This window comes from Saccostrea cucullata, unplaced genomic scaffold (assembly GCF_032062105.1).
Source record: "Saccostrea cucullata isolate Sc308-1 unplaced genomic scaffold, CSIRO_AGI_Scuc_v1 ctg5269, whole genome shotgun sequence".
In the NCBI taxonomy this organism is placed as follows: Eukaryota; Metazoa; Mollusca; class Bivalvia; order Ostreida; family Ostreidae; genus Saccostrea; species Saccostrea cuccullata.
In genome coordinates, this window is record NW_026918585.1 from 27,180 (window position 1) to 46,137 (window position 18,958).

An 18,958-nucleotide genomic window follows, 5' to 3' on the forward strand; every position below is an offset into this window, starting at 1 on the left:
TGTTGTTAAACAACCAGAAACCCATGACGCACGGATACTAACAACATTTCCAAAAATTGAAAAAAAAAATATGTTCCCTACCTACGGACTCAAACGTATTAAGACTGAGTTGGCAATGCCAAACAAACAATATTTTAATCGTGGCCTCATCCATAAATTTTTCTCCCAGGTTGATCACCCTCCCACTATTAAAAACTATACTACATCACTGTTTCCTATGCAGTTGTTTAACTATATGTAAACATACGCATTAACAATATTCTTCCTCCCTCCTTTGAAAAAAATTGAGATCCACGCCTGCAAGGGAAATAGACAATGCCTCATTTTAAAGACTTAATCTCTTACAAGCTTTTATAATGAACCTTTTTAGAGCAATAAATATTTAATCTTTATAATTCAGAGTAGTTACTGGATATGAAAACAGCAATACATTTTTAAGTCTGGGTTTTGTGACAATCAGCGTCGGATACCAAAAAACCCTACCTACCTTCCCGCCTTGAAAGATTTGGGTTGGAATACTCGAACCAGTATGTCAGTTTGTGACATAAGGTCATTCTGATCAGTTCAAGGTCATTGGCAGAAAATTATCAAAAAAAATCCTTTGTGGAACTTTGTAGTGGAGAATCTTTGCAATCTTGAAATTTATACTTTGTACTTATACAGAGATTATCAATGATATTTGGTTACCTCATGACTTTGACCATATTTAAGCCTGTTTCAAGTCATTTAATAGTATAAAAAAGGTTCATTTAATAACAGGTTAATAGTATTTTAGATATAATAATTTAAAATTTGAAAATTTGTATCATTTTGGGAAGTTCCAAAATACCGGGTATTTCAAGAATTTTTTTCATGATGGGGGAAGGATATAAATTTTTTTCCCCCACTTTCCGGTGGTCCTAGCTATCACTGAAAGGGGGGGTATGAATTTGGGTGTGTTTGTCTGTCCGTATTTCTGTCTGTCTGTATTTTGTTTCTGCGCAATTTGTCAAGAACCTCTTGAGCTTTTCCAATAAAATTTTGTGCCTAAAGAAGAACTAAATTGGTTTTGAGGTGGAAAGGTGAAGGCTATAAATTCTAAATTGGTTTTGAGGTGGAAAGGTGAAGGCTATAAATTCTGTCTGTTTTAACAATATTTTCTCGTGCGTTATCTTGAGAATCCTTTGAGCTTTTGATATGAAATTTTATATTATAACTCCCTCTAGCCTAAGGAAGACCCCTATTGATTTTAAGGTCAAAGTTCAAGGTCATAGATTTATACATTCTGTCTGATGTGTGAAAATATAATTGTGATTTTTTAGCTGTACTGGTCAGAGACCAGAAGTGCTTATGCAGTAGTGATGTGTCCGTCATCCACCTGTCTATCTGCAAACAATTTTTCAAAATGCTAGTCCTCCTACAGTTTTGGTCTCATTAAGTCATTTCAATATAACTTAGCACATAAGTAGACTACACTAAGATACATAATTCTATATATCAATTTTGATTTCAATGTTGTTGTGGTTACTATAAATAGAAATTTCTGTGAAATACTTAAAATATGCTACTCCTCTTGCAGTTTTGGTCTGATTTCAGTATAACTTGGCTCACAAGTAGACTACACTAAGATACATAATTCTATGTACCATTTTTTAATTTTGATGAATGATATTGCCTTGGTTACTAAAAATAAAATTTTCTGTGAAATATTTATAAAATGCTACTCTCCTTACAATATAACTTAGCACACAAGTAGACTACACTTAGACAATAAATTCTGTGTATTGGTTTTTGATTTCTATGAACGGTGTTGCCGGGGTTACTAAAAATACAAATTTTTGTGAAATACTTATTAACTGATACTCCTCCTACAGTTTTGGTCTGATTTTATTATAGCTTGGCACATAAGTAGACTACACTAAGATACATAATTCTGTAAAAAAAATTATCAAAGCTACTCCTTCAGTTGTAGTCTTATTGCAATCTTGTCACAAAAAAGAGACTTAATCAAGTATCAGTATTTTTTTATTTATTGCTTTTGTAAAGTTTTAAGTTCAAACTGCTACTTTTCTCTTCTTTTATTTTTATAAGTACAAACATGTAGAGCTACAGTCTCGACAGAGACTTCTGGTTTGATGTAATCTCTAAGATGTTGTTTTGTAGATGCCTCGTAAGAAGTACTGGAGGAAGAGCACTGCCAAGAAAGAGTTACAGACTGACATGACTGAGGAGACTGGCCTCATGAAAAACAGTAAAACACTGTCTGACCTGGACTTGACTGAGGAGACTGGCCTCTTAAAAAACAGTAAAACAATGTATGACATTAGAATGACTGAGGAGACTGGCCTCGTGAAAAACAGTAAAACCAATGTTGACCCTGAGGAGCCTGCCCTCAGGTTACAAAAAAACAGGAAAACCAAAAAACTTGTGAAATGAATCTGGCAAATGAACTTTGTGAAATGAATCTGGCAAATGAACTATGTGAAACAAATCTGCTGAATGAAATTTGTGAGACAAATATAATGAATGAAATTTCTGAAACAAATGCTCAGAGTGAACTCTTTGCAAAAGAACTGCTTCATGAAATGAATTTGCAAAATGAAATTGCTGAAAAAAGTTTAGTGAACAAAATCTTTACCACTGAATCTTTGCAGACTACTAGTGTGATAGCTAGAGAAAAAACATTGCACAGTGTTTCTGAAAATGACCAGGTATGTACTAGAAAAATAGTATTTGGGACATTCCATCAAGGGGACACTAGATTTTCATCATTCTCAAGAGGTAGTCAGTGCACTTGCAATGCTATTACCATGCTGATAAAATGTTATGAAGGATTTTCATTTACATCAGAATTTATAGATAGAACTTTAGTGTCAGGAGACCAAATTTATGTCAAGACTGTGAAAAGTTTGCAACAAAGGGGAGAGTTTCTCAATAAACTTTTAAATTTTGATGAATTGCCAATAAACATATCAATGGGAGAACATCATCATGTTATTCAAAAATTTGAAACCATTTGGGGACTGGTTATCTTGGATGAACAAAATAGTCAGGTTAAAACATTGCATCAGGCTTTAGAAGAGGCATTTCAAGTTTCAAGATATTTACTGATAATGATAGGAGCCATTTGTTCTGCTGTATATAAAGTGTCAGACAGTGAGTATTACTTCTTTGACTCGCATTCTCATGACAGTGATGGCATGTCTTCTTGTGATGGTAAATCTGTACTAGTGCTCAACAGGAGTATTGATGACCTAGTGTCTTATATGTACAGCATGTATAACAGTATGCATATTGATCTTGCAGTGCAGTTTGAAATTTTACCCATCTCAATTGCAACATTGTACCATAACTTTCCAGAAAATGATCCATTACAGAAAAGGTTTTACAGAATGGATGAAAAGCTAACATCAGTGACTAATTCTGTATCACAAGATCATTACAAGAAAACCTATATGAGAGAATACATGAAGAAAAAGAGACAAAATGAACAATTCAAACGTAGAAAGAAAAAGAGATGCTAACGCAAAGAAAATAAGTCGTTGAAGTGAGAGATAAAGAGAGAGTTCTGGATAAAGCTGCAAGAAAATTAAAATGACAAAATTATGATATCGATGTTAAAGACAAAGAGAGCAAAAGGGAAACAACTGCAAGGAAAATTAAAAGACAGAATGATGAAGTAAGGGGAAAAGAGAAAGAACTGGATAAATCTGCCAGAAAATTAAAACGACAAAATGATGCTGTTAAAGACAAGGAGAACAAAAGGGAAACAACTGCAAGGAAAATTAAAAGACAAAATGATGGAGTAAGGAAAAAAGAGAAAGAACTGGATAAACTGCAAGAAAATGACAAAATGTTGAAGTAAGGGAAAAAGAAGACCTGGATAAAATTGCAAGAAAATTAAAAAGACAAAATGATGATGTTAAACACAAGGAGAACAAAAGGGAAACAACTGCAAGGAAAATTAAAAGACAGAATGATGAAGTAAGGGAAAAAGAAAAAGACCTGGATAAAACTGCAAGAAAACTAAAACGACAAAATGTTGAATCAAGAGAAAGTGAAAAAGAACTGGATAAAACTGCAAGAAAATTAAAAAGACAAAATGCTGAAGTGAAAGAGAAAGAAAGAGAAAATGACAAGTCTGCAAGAAAATTGAAAAGATTAAATTTTGAAGTAAAACAGAAAGAAAATGAAGAAAATAGAATTTCAAAAAGCAAGAGTAGGGAAAATCCCCTTGTTCTTCAAAAAGAACGACAAAAGAAGCAAGCTAAACGTAGTGACTTTTATCACAGACAAAATGAGAGGTTGGACAATAAACAAAGGAAACAAGAAAAAAGAAAGAATAAAGAATATTGCAATAGAGAAAATGAAAGAAATAGACAAAGACAGTTTGGAATAAACATACAGGATTGCATTCACAATTTCCATGAGCAGATTAAGCATGGTCCAGTTTTTATATGCTCATGTTGTCATCAAACATGGTTTAAAGAAAGTGTGTTAAAAGTGGAAAACACTAAACTTGATGACACAAGTAAAAGCAGATATCTTACTTGTATTACTTCTGTTGATAATGCAGAATGGATATGCAATACTTGCTACTCTTCAGTGAGAGAAGGAAAAATCCCCAAGCTGTCTGTTCTCAATGGTATGACATGGCCTCCTAAACCAAGAGAATTGGATTTGTTTTCATTAGAAGAGAGACTTATATCACTTCGAATCCCCTTCATGCAAATTAGAGAGTTGCCAAGAGGTGGACAATATTCTGTCAAAGGAAATATTGTGAATGTTCCTGTTGATATTCAGCCTACTGTAAATAGCTTGCCTAGAAAGATGGATGAAAATATCACAATTCCTGTGAAGTTAAAGAAAAAGTTGTCTTACCAAAAATGTGATTATCATGAAAATGTACGACCAACAAAAGTACTGATTGCATTACATTGGCTTTTGAACAACAGTGACTTTTACAAGAATGCAAACATCAATGTTGATGATAGCTGGTTTCAAGAAATCACATCTTCTGCAAATGAAATTGTTCAAGAACTAGTGCAAACACAAGCAAGAAGAGATCAAAGTACTGGTAATCTTGAGACAAATGAAGATGATGATGATGATGAGTATTGTGAAGTAGATGGAGTTGGTAGAGATGGTAATTGTGATACTCTTTTAGATGATGCTTCTCAAGACATGAATCAGATATACACCTTTGCTCCAGGAGAAGGACAACGTCCCCTTAGTTTATATCAAGATCAGACTGCAGAATATTTATCATTTCCTACAATATTTTGTGGAAAGGGAAGATTACAGGAGGATGAAAGACAAGTTCGTGTCTCGTATGCAGATATTGCTAAATGGGAATTGAGAAGTGTTGATAGACGTGCTGCACAGTCTGTTCCAAATTTGTTTTTTAAGCTGAAAAAAATACAAATGAAACAAGTTACAGATAAATGCAACCTGGCTCTTAGGAAATGCAAAACCAAAGGAAGATCCTTTACTGCAAATGAAATTAAAAATCCTGAACATGTGAATAGCCTTGTTAGACATGATGAAGGTTTTTTTGTGTTTAGACAGTTACGAAATTCACCTGCATATCTGGAAACAAGAAAAAAGGATGTATTTGCAATGATAAGACAATTGGGTTTACCAACATGGTTTATGTCCCTATCTGCAGCTGATACAAGATGGAATGATCTCATTCGAGCACTTGGAGTGTTAAATGATGGAAAGGAATACACTGATGAAGAAATTGACAGTATGACGTGGTTTGAAAAGTCAAAACTAGTACAAAAGGATCCTATTACATGCACTAGATACTTTGATCATAGGTTCCGTATGTTCATGAATTCAGTGTTGAGAAGTGACCACCATCCAATTGGTGTTGTGAAAGACTTCTTTTATAGAATTGAATTTCAGCAAAGAGGATCACCACATGTTCATATGATTGTTTGGATAGAAAATGCACCAAAGTATCATGAAAATACTGAACAGGAGATAGTGAATTATGTAGATAATTACTTGAAATGTGAAAAGAATGAAGAAGATGATTTGACTGGCTTACAAGTACACAAACATTCACAAACATGTAAAAAGAGAGGTAAAGCTGTATGTAGATTTGGATTTCCCCTTCCTCCTCTTGAAAAGACTTTGATTTTGGAGCCACTTGAATGTGAGGTTGACAAATACAGGAAAATGTATGATGAGATTCAGAAACAGCTAAATGATATGAGAAATGGATGCGATTTGTCCTACAGGGAACTCCTAGGCACTGTTTTAAAGATATCTGAGGAAGATTACATTAAATGCATTAGAAGTTCACTGAGAGGTCCAAAGGTTTTTCTAGAGAGAAAGCCATGTGATATGAGGGTCAACTCTTACAACAGTGTTGTTCTTGATGCTTGGAAAGCTAACATTGATATACAGTATATTTTGGACCCATATGCATGTGCTATGTATATTGTTTCCTATATAAGTAAATCTCAAAGAGGAATGAGTGATTTACTAAACAGAGCAGCAAAAGAAGCTAGAGAAGGAAATCTTGACATCAAAAGACAGGTGCGTCATATTGGAAATCATTTTCTCAATAGTGTAGAAGTTGGAGCACAGGAAGCAGCATATTTAGTGTTACAAATGCCAATGACAAAAGCATCAAGAGATGTTGTTTTTATCAACACCAGTCCATCAGATGACCGAGTAATTCTCATCAAAACAGATGCTGAATTAGAAAAATTGACACCAAATTCTACAGATGTGGAATGTAGCAATGCAATTAAGCGGTATGCAAAACGCCCAAAGCAGCTTGAAAATTGGTGTTTAGCTGATTATGTATCACAACTAGATGTTGTATTCCCTAAAGATGATGAAAAGGAGGTCATTGAAAAGGAAGTGAATGATGATGATGATAAGAGCAATATGTCAAATGATGAGGAAGATAATGATTCAGATGTTGACTTTAGTGAAAGTGATACACTTGTTACTTTGAGAAACGGCATAAAAATTAGACGACGTAAAGTGCCAAGGGTAATTAGATATGTGCGGTTTAACATCAAAACTGATACAGAAAACTACTACAGAGAAAAACTTATGTTATTTTTGCCTTGGAGAGATGAATCGGTTGATTTAATATCTGGAACTGACACATTTGAGAAGTCATTTACTCTAAGAAAGTCCTTTCTCACACACAAAGTCAAGGAATATGAATACAATGCTGATCAGCTTGATGCAGCTCTGCAAATGGCAAGTGAGGATTTTTCAGAAGCTTATGATGAATTGGCACCAAATGCTCAACAAACAGAAGCAGAGGATGAAAATGAAGGGTCTCATGAATCTGAGAACTTTGTCCCATTTAATCCCGAGAGACCACTTGAACAAAGACAGTATGATATAGGTTCTGATATTGGCATTCCATCAACAAGACAAATAACAGAAGAGAGTTCTGTAAGATTATCAGATAGTGAATACTTAAAACTTTTAGGAAGTCTGAACATAAAGCAGAGGGAATTTTTCAATCATGTCTTGCAATGGGTCAAAACAAAGGGAGAACCTATTTATGCTTTTTTATCTGGGGGTGCTGGTGTTGGCAAGTCTGTTTTGATAAGAGCACTTTATCAAGCTCTGCACAGATATCTGTGTTCCACTGAAGGTGAAAATCCAGATGACATAAGAATACTACTTTGTGCTTATACGGGCAAGGCAGCATACAACATTGGAGGTGTAACTATCGCATCTGCTTTTCATCAAAAAATTAATCAAAGTCAACAAAGCTTACACTGTGATGAGTTGAACACTTTTCGTACAAAGTACCAAAACCTGAAAGTAATCATTATTGATGAGATATCAATGGTAGGGAACAGATCATTAGCACTGATTGACAGCCGTCTACAACTTCTCACAGGCGTCAAAAAACCTTTTGGTGGTATAAGTATCATTGCTGTTGGTGATTTTTTCCAACTTAAGCCTGTGATGGACCGTTGGATCTTTCAGGATTTAAATCATGATGCCCAAGCTCTTGCAAACAATCTTTGGAAGGAGCATTTTTCTATTTTTGAGTTGGATGAAATTATGCGCCAGAAAGATGATATTGAGTTTGCTCAACTTCTTAATCGCCTTCGTTACAATGCAATGACAACAGAAGATATGAATGTAATAAAGAGATGCATGATAACAGAAATGAGTGACAATTATCCACATCATGCTCCCCATCTCTTTACACAAAATTCTAAAGTAGATGCATACAACAATCAGTTGATTGAAAAACTTGAAGGAGAAAAGGTCACAGTGAATTCAGTGGATTCTGTTATTAAAGATTATTCAAAAGAAGTTAAGGAAAAACTGCTTAGATCTCTTCTTAAAGCAGATGATGTCAGCAAAACTGCCAATTTAATGCAAAATCTGATTCTTGCGGTTGGGATGATATATGATATCTCAGTCAATATTGATGTCTCTGATGGTTTGACAAATGGTTCATCATGTAAGGTACAATTGATTGAAAGGAAAATGGAAGGCATATCAAGACCAAGCATTGTTTGGGTGAAATTTTTTGACTCTGCAATTGGAAAAACAACTCGAAGGAAATACAGACATTTATATCATGATGGAATTTCTGAGAACTGGACACCAATTTTTGAAGTTCAACGGTCTTTTCTTTTGAACTACAATACTTTCCAGAGAATTCAATTTCCACTACGGCCATCTGCAGGGAAAACAATTCACAAAGCCCAAGGTTGCACTGTTGATGAAATTGTAATTGATTTATCTCAAACAAAAGTGAGGAAAATTCCCCACATCCACTATGTAGCACTTAGTCGGGTACGGTCAGTAGATCATTTGCACATTCTAAACTTCAATGAGCAGGCATTGGCTATGGATGAACAAGTTGTAGATGAAATGGAAAGAATGAAAAAAGAGGAACCACTGCAACTTTGTTATGTCCCAATATACCAGGTTGACATGAATTGTTTAAAGATTGCTTTTAACAACTGCAGATCTCTTCATAAACATTTCCCACAAATTCAGTATGAGCCAAACATTCTTGCATCAGATGTAGTTGGATTCTCAGAGACAAGATTAACTAGTGCAGATGTCGAAAATTATCAACTTCAGGGATACACAGCAATATTTAACCATGAGATTTTAGATAGTTCTGATAGACGTCCACATCATGGAACAGCACTGTATGTGAAAGACATTTACAAAACAACTTGCATCTCAAAGGAAAACAGTGGTCCCATGGAGTTCATTAAGGCAAACATACAATTAAACCAACATAGAGAGGTACAAGTCAGTTATTTACAAATATCCATCTTGTTCTTTGGAAAATTTTAAACAACATGTTGAAGTGCATATAAAGCCCTTGATTGATAAACAAAAAGACCTGGTATTCTTAGGAGATTTTAATTTTGATTTATTTGCTGGACATACAGACTTTCTATCATTTATGGAAAGAGGCTTTAACTGTAAACAAATTGTAAGTAAGACTACTCATGACTCAGGTTCAAAACTTGATTTGATTTTCACAAACATATCCCAATGTGTAACAGATGTGGTTGAAGCCTATTGGTCTGATCATAAAGTAGTGTTTTGTGCATTTGAAATGACTAGTTTGCATTAAATATGATGGGGCACCTAAATATAAACACCGCAGAGGGAGATGCAAAATTGATGCCCCCTCCCTCACCCCATTTGTTCCAGTCATACCCCACAAAGTTTGGGGTATACACTGGAATCACCATGTCCACCTGCTTGTTTGGGTGTGCACTGGTATCATCATGTCTGTTTGTTTATCTATCCGTAGACATTTCTGTCCAGCATTTATTTCTATAAAATATTGTTTGGACATTTTGAAATTGAGAAATTTCATAGGCTTTAATATTCATGTATTTAATACAAACTAATTTACAGCTTGTGACCAGAGATGTGTTTGAGTCTTGATGCTGTACCAATTTCATTTTAAGAATTGTCATGACCATGACATTTTGATACTTTATTTGTCCTAGTCATGATAATGTTTTTTAATCAGTACAAAGATTGTTATGTTTCATATCATCTTCAACCAATTACATGACTTTTAGCAAGATGACATGTTTTTCTTTTTAAAACTGTGTTCTTTACTTGCAGCATCTGTATTTTTCTATAACTTACATCACTACGGAAATGAAAAAGATGTAATATTATATACGTCTTTGATTTAATTATGGTTATATATACCTATGTCACAATCACTTGCATAAAAACACATTGATCCGCCTGACGACATTTCAATATTGTACAAATTTTCACTGCATTGCTATTTTAAAAAAGATGCCTTGCCTAGTTTAATTAGCAGCTTGAATGTTCTTTTTAAGTATATAGTTTTCCCATCGTTATATTAGTCCGATATGGCTGCAATACACCAATCATTTGAAAATTTAAAATATTTTTTACAAAATGTTTAATATTATTATACATATGTATTTGAGATGGAACATTTCAGTTATTATAACCTGACTGTCCTTTGCACTAGTTTTTATTGTATATTTATAGAACTATTGTTAAGAAATCAGAAGAACATATGCATTAGTAATATCTGTCCGTAATCTGTCCATATAAATGTTGTCTGTACATCTGTATTTTTTTCAAAACACTACTCCTCCTATACAGGTTTGATTCATTTCAATAAGACTTGGTAACAAGTAGACTATGCTATTAAGATACATAATTCTAAATAATATTACTTTTTTAGTTTGAGAAATTGTATATCATGGCTACTAAAGGCAGAAATTCCTTAGGTATTTTATTTTCCACAATGCTCACTCCCCCTTTGCCTTAATGTGGTTTGAAATGACTTTTTACATTGATAATCTACAAAAAAGCCTTTATTATATGTAGAGCTTCAGTATTGTCAGAGACTTCTGGTTTTTTTTTTGTTTGTTTGTTTTTGAAGAAAAGGTCATGTTCATACGTTGGAAATAAGTTTGCATGTTTGTTAATTAGTTTCAATTCTCAGCTTATTTCTGCATATTTCCAATGGTACTATTTGTATTGCTGAAGAGCTAGTTCTTTTTAATTGAGAGGTATTCTGATATTTTGTTGTCTTTCAAAAGATGTAACCAAATTAGAACTTAAGTTAGTGTTTCTTTATGTGGGATAAAAGTTGACATTGCTGTATTTTATTTTTTGTAGTCAGGAGTTTATTGCTTTTCATAAGAAATATGGATTATTTATAAAACATTCCAACTTCTTGCAAAATGAATTCCATTTGTGTAAATATCATACTTTTATACTTTAATTTATATATTCAATCTTTTATGTGTGTTAATCAATATGCTATAATGAATTGTATTGTATAGTTAGGAGACTTTTACTGGACTTTACATTTGCACACATTTTGACTCATGGTAGTGATTTGGACTGTGCCATTAGCTGTCATTCTGACACTACTAAAAGATAGCCATGATTCTGACATTGCTATAAGCCAGCTGTGACACTTAATAGCCATGTGATTTTGACATTTGTCAGACATATAGCTGCTTAAATAGTTTGTATGTCATTTTATAGAATGTGACTTATAATTACGGATATCTCTTCATTTATGGACTTTTAACTTATGCTCAGATGTGTTTGAATGTTTATACATGCCATAATGCTAGTCAATTTTTTTATTTTTATTCTAAAACTGAAATATAAACTATATAAGACATTTTACTTTAATTTCATCTTTTCTTGTACAGTTAATTTTTTTGGTAAAACATGTTTCTTGAAAATAACCAGTGTAATTGAATTACAATGCTTATAGTAACATAGCAGATATAATTATTTGGGAAACCTCAGATTCAGTATTCTAAGGAGTTATTGAAAAGTTCTGTACATTCTATCATGGATCATGTGGAATTTTGTGATTATGAAGTAAAATGTGACTGCCATTATGTGAACTTCATAGCCTAAAAAGTGTCATTAACAGGTAAGTATGGAAAGAGGGGGTCAATGGCCAGCCCGTAAAGGGAGGTAAACCTACCTCTTTTAAGAAATATATTGAGGAAGAATACTATCAAATATGATTTTTCACTACATTTGAATGACAAAATTCTTTCCAATAGAGAAAATAGTTCTCTTTATTATCCAACAGTATTGCATGAATCTGAGGTTTGAAATTTTGAGTTGTGATTGAAAAAAAAATTTTTCCTTTATTATTCACTCAGATAATCTTTCCCTTTTTCGGTTTTCGTTGGGAAAGGTTATTTATATTGAGTGATGATTATGTTTTTTTATGTAAACAACATATTTAAGACATATGTATATTATGACTGGATTGTTAAAATTTGTATGCTGACCCCCGGGGGAAGGGCAAAGTTTTATATAGAAATATGTAGGGAAAATCTTCTTCTCAAGGTTTTATTTTTCATAAAACATTCATTTTCATGTTCAATCTTGTTTAAAATTGATACTGAATACAAGCTCTTGACTTGTAACTAGTAAGACATGTCTTCATTTTCATCAAGTGTCAAATTTCATATTATATGCTCAGAATGTATCAAAATCCAATTTTGTATTTGTACTAATGTATAACATTTTGACTCTAATTATGAACAAGATTTGTTATAATTTTTGTAATAAAATAAAATTTTAAACACAATCTTAAAATTGCATTTTTTTATTGATGGAAGCAAAAAAAAAAATTGAATAAGATTATAAAATTATTTTATCAAACCTCTTGGACAATCTAAGGAATAGGCCTAGCATGTTAAAAGCGGCTCCTTAAGTAAACAGATAGTTCATTTGAAAATGAAACATTCCCATCTTGTGTGGATTTCATTAACATAGTACTAAAGCGGACACAAATCTATGAGATAAATGTATTTTTTGGGAATAAATTAGGGGCTTCATTTTTAATCCTCTAAAAAACAGTTAGGCCAAGGTGGCTCAGGTGAGCGTTGTGGCCCATGGGCCTCTTGTTATACTGGCTATTGTGGGCTGGGAAGCATTGTTTTTCTATCAATAATACATTTGTTAGAGCATCCTTTACTTCATAATGTTTATTCCCTTATGATTTTTCCCCAAGTGTTTCTGCTACACCCTCTTATATTTGGTAGGACAAAGAGGGAAAATTACCTGGTTGACCCCCAAGATGGTGTCCAAAGGGAAATAAGTCTTGTTAATATGGGTCTACTGAAAACTATCTATAGACCAGCTTTGGATGCCGAGTTTGACATACATGTATATTTTTGGTTTTGGACTAGCTTTATATTTATGTCCCAGGATCGAAAGATCCTGGGGGTATATTGATTTTGTCCTGTCTGTCTGTTTGTCTAGTGTCTTTCTGCATGTTTTCAATGTGACGAAAATTGACCCCGACTCGTGTTACTTTTAAGCTATCTTGGAAATAAATTTATCTATATAAAGCATTGTGTTTTTTAGACAAAGTACAAGAAGGTCAAAATCTGACCTCTATTTCAATCTCATAATGATGATAATATTAAACTTAAAGGAGTTTATGATTTAAACAAATCCTATCGATATCAATTTACAATTAATCCCTATAATATCAATATGAGGACCTGAATTAAGATAAATATTCTCCAGCAGATAGCCATTTTGATGCTGCCTCCGTTTGTCTCTTCACTTTAATCGTTATGACTTAGTGCTTCGTAATGCTGTACCAAAACAATACATTTTCACAATACTGTCTTACTATAGTATTAGTTATAATTTGGACTTCAGGTTGAATTCGCCAATATCATACTTGCGAAGTTGTGTGCATCACGATAACAATCGCCGCTCCAGCTACTTTCGTTATTTCTAACCAATGAAAATTGTCCTTACTTTCTTATAAAACTGTTGCATCATATTACCCATAATGCAATATTATTGCACGCATCACTAGATTGTAGAACACACATCACAAGATTTCGAATACACATCACAAGATTATCGAACAAACATCACAAGATAATTGAACATACATCAAAAGATTTCGAATATACATCACCAGATATTGAATATAAATCACAAGATTTTGAACATATATCACAAGATTATAGAAATTACATCACAAGATTTCGAATATACATCACAAGATATTGAATATACATCACAAGATTATAGAATATACATCACAAGATTTCGAATATACATCACAAGATATTGAACATACATCACAAGATTATAGAATATACATCACAAGATTTCGAACATACATCACAAGATATTGAACATACATCACAAGATTTTGAATATACATCACAAGATTTAGAACATACATCACAAGATTTTGCATATACAACACAAGATTTTGAATATACATCACAAGATTTCAAACATACATCACAAGATTTTGAATATACATCACAAGATTATCGAATATAGCAACGTTTGACATGCCATATGCAGGCTCAAGTATTCCAGTTTGTTCAAATCATATTCATCTCCATTAGCCACAGTGCTCAGGTGAGCGATGTGGCCCATGGGCCTCTTGTTATATTCATGTGGTTAGTATAGTTAGAACATGTATTTGTTTAGATTAATTATGAAGAAATTGTTACTTCTTTGGAATATTTCTTTGGAATATATGTAATATAAATTTCATATGAAGTAAAAATAGACCATATGCAGTTACACATTATACCGTATATAACTACATGTATATAGCTTGATTTGAAAAACATTCTGAAAGTTTTGTTTCATTTCGTCTCGACGGGTTTCGTTTTGATTTCATTTCGTTTCGTCTTGATTTCGTTTCGTTTCGGTAGGTTTCGTTTCGTTTCGGTAGGTTTCGTTTCGTTTCGGCAGATTTCGTTTCGTTTCAGTTTGTTTCGTTTCGTTTCGTTTCATTTCTATTTCGTTTCGCACTTTACAGGTACCCAATATATTAGTGATTTGGCAACTTCTTTGGAACACCTTAGAAGGGGTTATTTGTTCTTTTTGGACAGATCTAGTTTAAAAAAAAAAGAGAATGCTGGATTTAGATACAGTACAGAATTGATATATCCATGTTTTTTCAGGAATTTGTACTGTGGACCTTGTCATCCAGAATGCAAAGACACAGTCAGGTGTTCCATACCATTGTGCCAATCTGAGAACAAAATTGTGCCAATCTGAGAACAAAGTGCAGCTTTTGAACAACTTATTTATTTAGCTCACCTGAGCCGAAGGCTCAAGTGAGCTTTTCTGATCACATTTTGTCCGTCGTCTGTCCGTCTGTAAACTTTTCACATTTTCGACTTCTTCTCAAGAACCAATGGGCCAATTTACCAAACTTGGTACAAAGCATCCTTGGGTGAAGGGGGGTTTAAATTGTTAAAATGAAGGGCCAAGTCCCCTTACAAAGGGAGATAATCAAGAAAAGACAAAAATAGGGTGGGGTCACTAAAAAATCTCCTTCTCAAGAACCACTGGGCCAGGAAAGCTGAAACTTATGTGGAAGCATCTTTGGGTAGTGTAGATATTAAATTGTTAAAATCATGACCCCCAGGGGTAGGGCGGGGCCACAATAGAGAATCCAAGTTTGCATAGAAATATATAGAACAAATCTTTAAAAATCTTCATCTCAAGAACCACTGGGCCAGGAAAGCTGAAACTTATGTGGGAGCATCCTTGGGTAGTGTAGATATTAAATTTTTAAAATCATGACCCCCGGGGGTAGGGCGGGGCCACAATAGAGAATCCGAATTTTACATAGAAATATATATAGAACAAATCTTTAAAAAGCTTCTTCTCAAGAACCACTGGGCCAGGAAAGCTGAAACTTATGTGGAAGCATCCTTCGGTAGTGTAGATATTAAATTGTTAAAATCATGACCCCCGGGGGTAGGGCGGGGCCACAATAGGGAATCCAAGTTTTACATAGAAATATATAGAACAAATCTTTAAAAATCTTCTTCTCAAGAACCACTGGGCCAGGAAAGCTGAAACTTACGTGGAAGCATTCTTTGGTAATGTAGATATTAAATTTTCAAAATCATGACCCCCTAGGGTAGGGTGGGGCCACAATAGGGAATCCAAGTTTTACATAGAAATATATAGAACAAATCTTTAAAAGTCTTCTTCTCAAGAACCACTGGGCCAGGAAAGCTGAAACTTATGTGGAAGCATCCTTGGGTAGTGTAGATATTAAATTGTAAAAATCATGACCCCCGGGGGTAGGGCGGGGCCACAATAGGGAATCCAAGTTTTACATAGAAATATATAGAACAAATCTTAAAAAATCTTCTTCTTAGAAACCACTGGGCCAGGGAAGCTGAAACTTATTTGGAAGCATCCTTGGGTAGTGTAGATATTAAATTGTTAAAATCATGACCCCCGGGGGTAGGACGGGGCCACAATAGGGAATCCAAGTTTTACATAGAAAAATATAGAACAAATCTTTAAAAATCTTCTTCTCAAGAACCACTGGGCCAGGAAAGCTGAAACTTATGTGGAAGCATCCTTGGGTAGTGTAGATATTAAATTGTTAAAATCATGACCCCTGGGGGTAGGGCGGGGCCACAATAGGGAATCCAAGTTTTACATAGAAATATATAGAACAAATCTTTAAAAATCTTCTTCTTAGAAGCCACTGGGCCAGGGAAGCAGAAACTTATGTGGGAGCATTCTTGGGTAGTGTAGATATTAAATTGTTAAAAGCATGACCCCCGGGGGTAGGGTGGGGCCACAATAGGGAATCCAAGTTTTACATAGAAATATATAGAACAGATCTTTAAAAATCTTCTCAAGAACCACTTGGCCAGAAAAGCTGAAACTTATGTGGAAGCCTCCTTGGGTAGTGAAAATATTAAATTGTTAAAATCATGACCCCTGGGGGTAGGGCGGGCCACAATAGAGAATCCAAGTTTTACATAGAAATATATGTAGAACAAATCTTTAAAAATCTTCTTCTCAAGAACCACTGGACCAGGAAAGCTGAAACTTATATGGAAGCATCCTTTGGTAGTGTAGATATTAAATTGTTAAAATCATGACCCCCGGGGGTAGGCGGGGCCACAAAAGGGAATTCCAAGTTTTACATAGAAAAATATAGAACAAATCTTTAAAAAATCTTCTTCTCAAGAACCACTGGGCCAGGAAAGCAGAAACTTATGTGGAAGCATCCTTGGGTAGTGTAGATTCTAAAGTTTTAAAATAAAAAAGGGAAGGGGGTTGTTGGGCATGATAGGTATAGCAAGAGGGGGAATCTGGTAAAGATCTGCATCACCTAAGTTACTCAGGTGAGCGATGTGGCCCATGGGCCTCTTGTTTTATTTTTTAAACTAATATATATATAAAATATACCATATAAGAAGAATTTTTAGCGAATTGCCTACTTACATTACTAATTTCTTCCACACAAAGAGGCGTGGCAAGGTATTCAGACTATTCTTTAAATTTATTTCCAAATTTATTGTCATATCACTAAAACTTCTCACTTAAATTATTATTTTTAATATTGAATGACAGAATTGGCATCTCACATAAAATTCGACTTGTGTGGTATTTACATATAGTGTTGTCAATGAGTACCTAGTAAACTGGTTAATTGTTGAAAGATGTGAGTGTCGGTTAGTAAAACTGCTATTCGTGTACTTGTACATATAATATTTAAATTTTGACAAGTTAAAATTAGTAGGTAAAAATGTAATTTTATTCATATGCCTTACCGACGACACAACCTACTCAAGTATTTAAAAAGAAAACACCTGTTTCTATTTATAGATTAGGGATGGGTCAATTACATAGGAAAGTAATTAATTAAATTACAATTATTTTCCCAAAACCTTCAATTAAATTACCATTACTATTACATGGATTTTGAAATGTAATTAATTAAAATAAAATTACTTTGCAAATGTAATTAATTAAATTACACATTACATTCAAGAAAACACGTATAAATTATAAAGGAAATAGTCATGTACATTCCTAATCCTTTACATTTATATCAGATTATTTTACAGCATATTTTTACAATAATATTTTTAAAATGTTCATACAATTTTCAATTACTGTGTCTCCTAACCTACATCTTTTAGATTTGAAGATTTTCCTGCCATACTGAAGATTCTGTTCACTGGAGTATTTGTGACAGGAATACATAGATACTGACTAGTAGAAAGTTTACTCATGGTTCTACCTTAATTTATATGTTAAAAATTTGGAATCATGAAACATTCGATTAAATTCATGTTGAAAGTATAATTGATGCCTTTTGCATTAAAACTTCCTCATTTCAACAACATATTAAGATATTCTCAAAATGTTGGTATTTGACTTATTCTGTGCCAAACTACAATTTAAAGTCAAAGGTGTGTGTATGTGTGTGTGTGTATAAAAATACCAAGAGACAAGGTCAAAATGTGTGAAAAATATCTATAATTAAGGAATATGTACATGACCCCAGGGCACCGATTAGCATCTGATAATAACTTCTAACACAAGCTGAAGATATTGCAAACAAGGGATTAGAAGTCATTGGACTACTTATTTTGATATGGATTAATTAATTAAAAAATCAAAATATAAATTTTATTTCTTCACTTTACGAAGATCAATTTGATTTAAAAGTTTTTAGGAAAATAAAATGGGACAATATTTAATTAGCAATATACTTTAAAAGGGAAATATGGCTATGTTAAAATTCTTTTTAAAGGTACTTGGACACAGATTTGAAGTTAATATTTTCTCCATAATATCACGAATTATATATTCTAATAGCATTTAACACAAAAATTAATTAAAAATCTTATTTCATTTAAAAGTTATTAAAACTTCAAATTTTTTGGCGGGTTTGATTGACTCATCCTGGCACTTTCACATATTTAACTTTATTCTTAATCCTTCAGAAAAGTGGCAATCTTGTTGTGAATTAATGAGAAATATTAAAACTTTAATCCAGAAAAATAATTTTATTCAGAATAGAAATGTTAGAAAACAAAACACCTTCACAAGTATCGTCATTCCGAGCTAAGTCGTGTGTGCAAATCGATCACACTCGTGTTATGTACACAGTTTTTGTAAACAAGGCACGAGCTCTGTTTTT

The 18,958-nt window shown here is 33.4% G+C and overlaps 1 long non-coding RNA gene across 2 annotated transcripts in view; it reads left to right on the plus strand.

Annotated features, from left to right (window-relative positions):
• Positions 1-18,117, plus strand: part of LOC134268262 (uncharacterized) — a 34,415-nt gene extending 16,298 nt beyond the window's left edge. The window contains exons 2-3 of one of the 2 annotated variants that reach the window (XR_009992325.1): positions 14,949-15,420; positions 15,919-18,117. This is a non-coding gene — a long non-coding RNA (uncharacterized LOC134268262). Of the gene's footprint in view, positions 1-14,948 lie in introns of both variants that reach the window. The other variant, XR_009992324.1, reaches the window with a different exon arrangement.
• Positions 18,118-18,958: the final 841 nt, after the last annotated feature.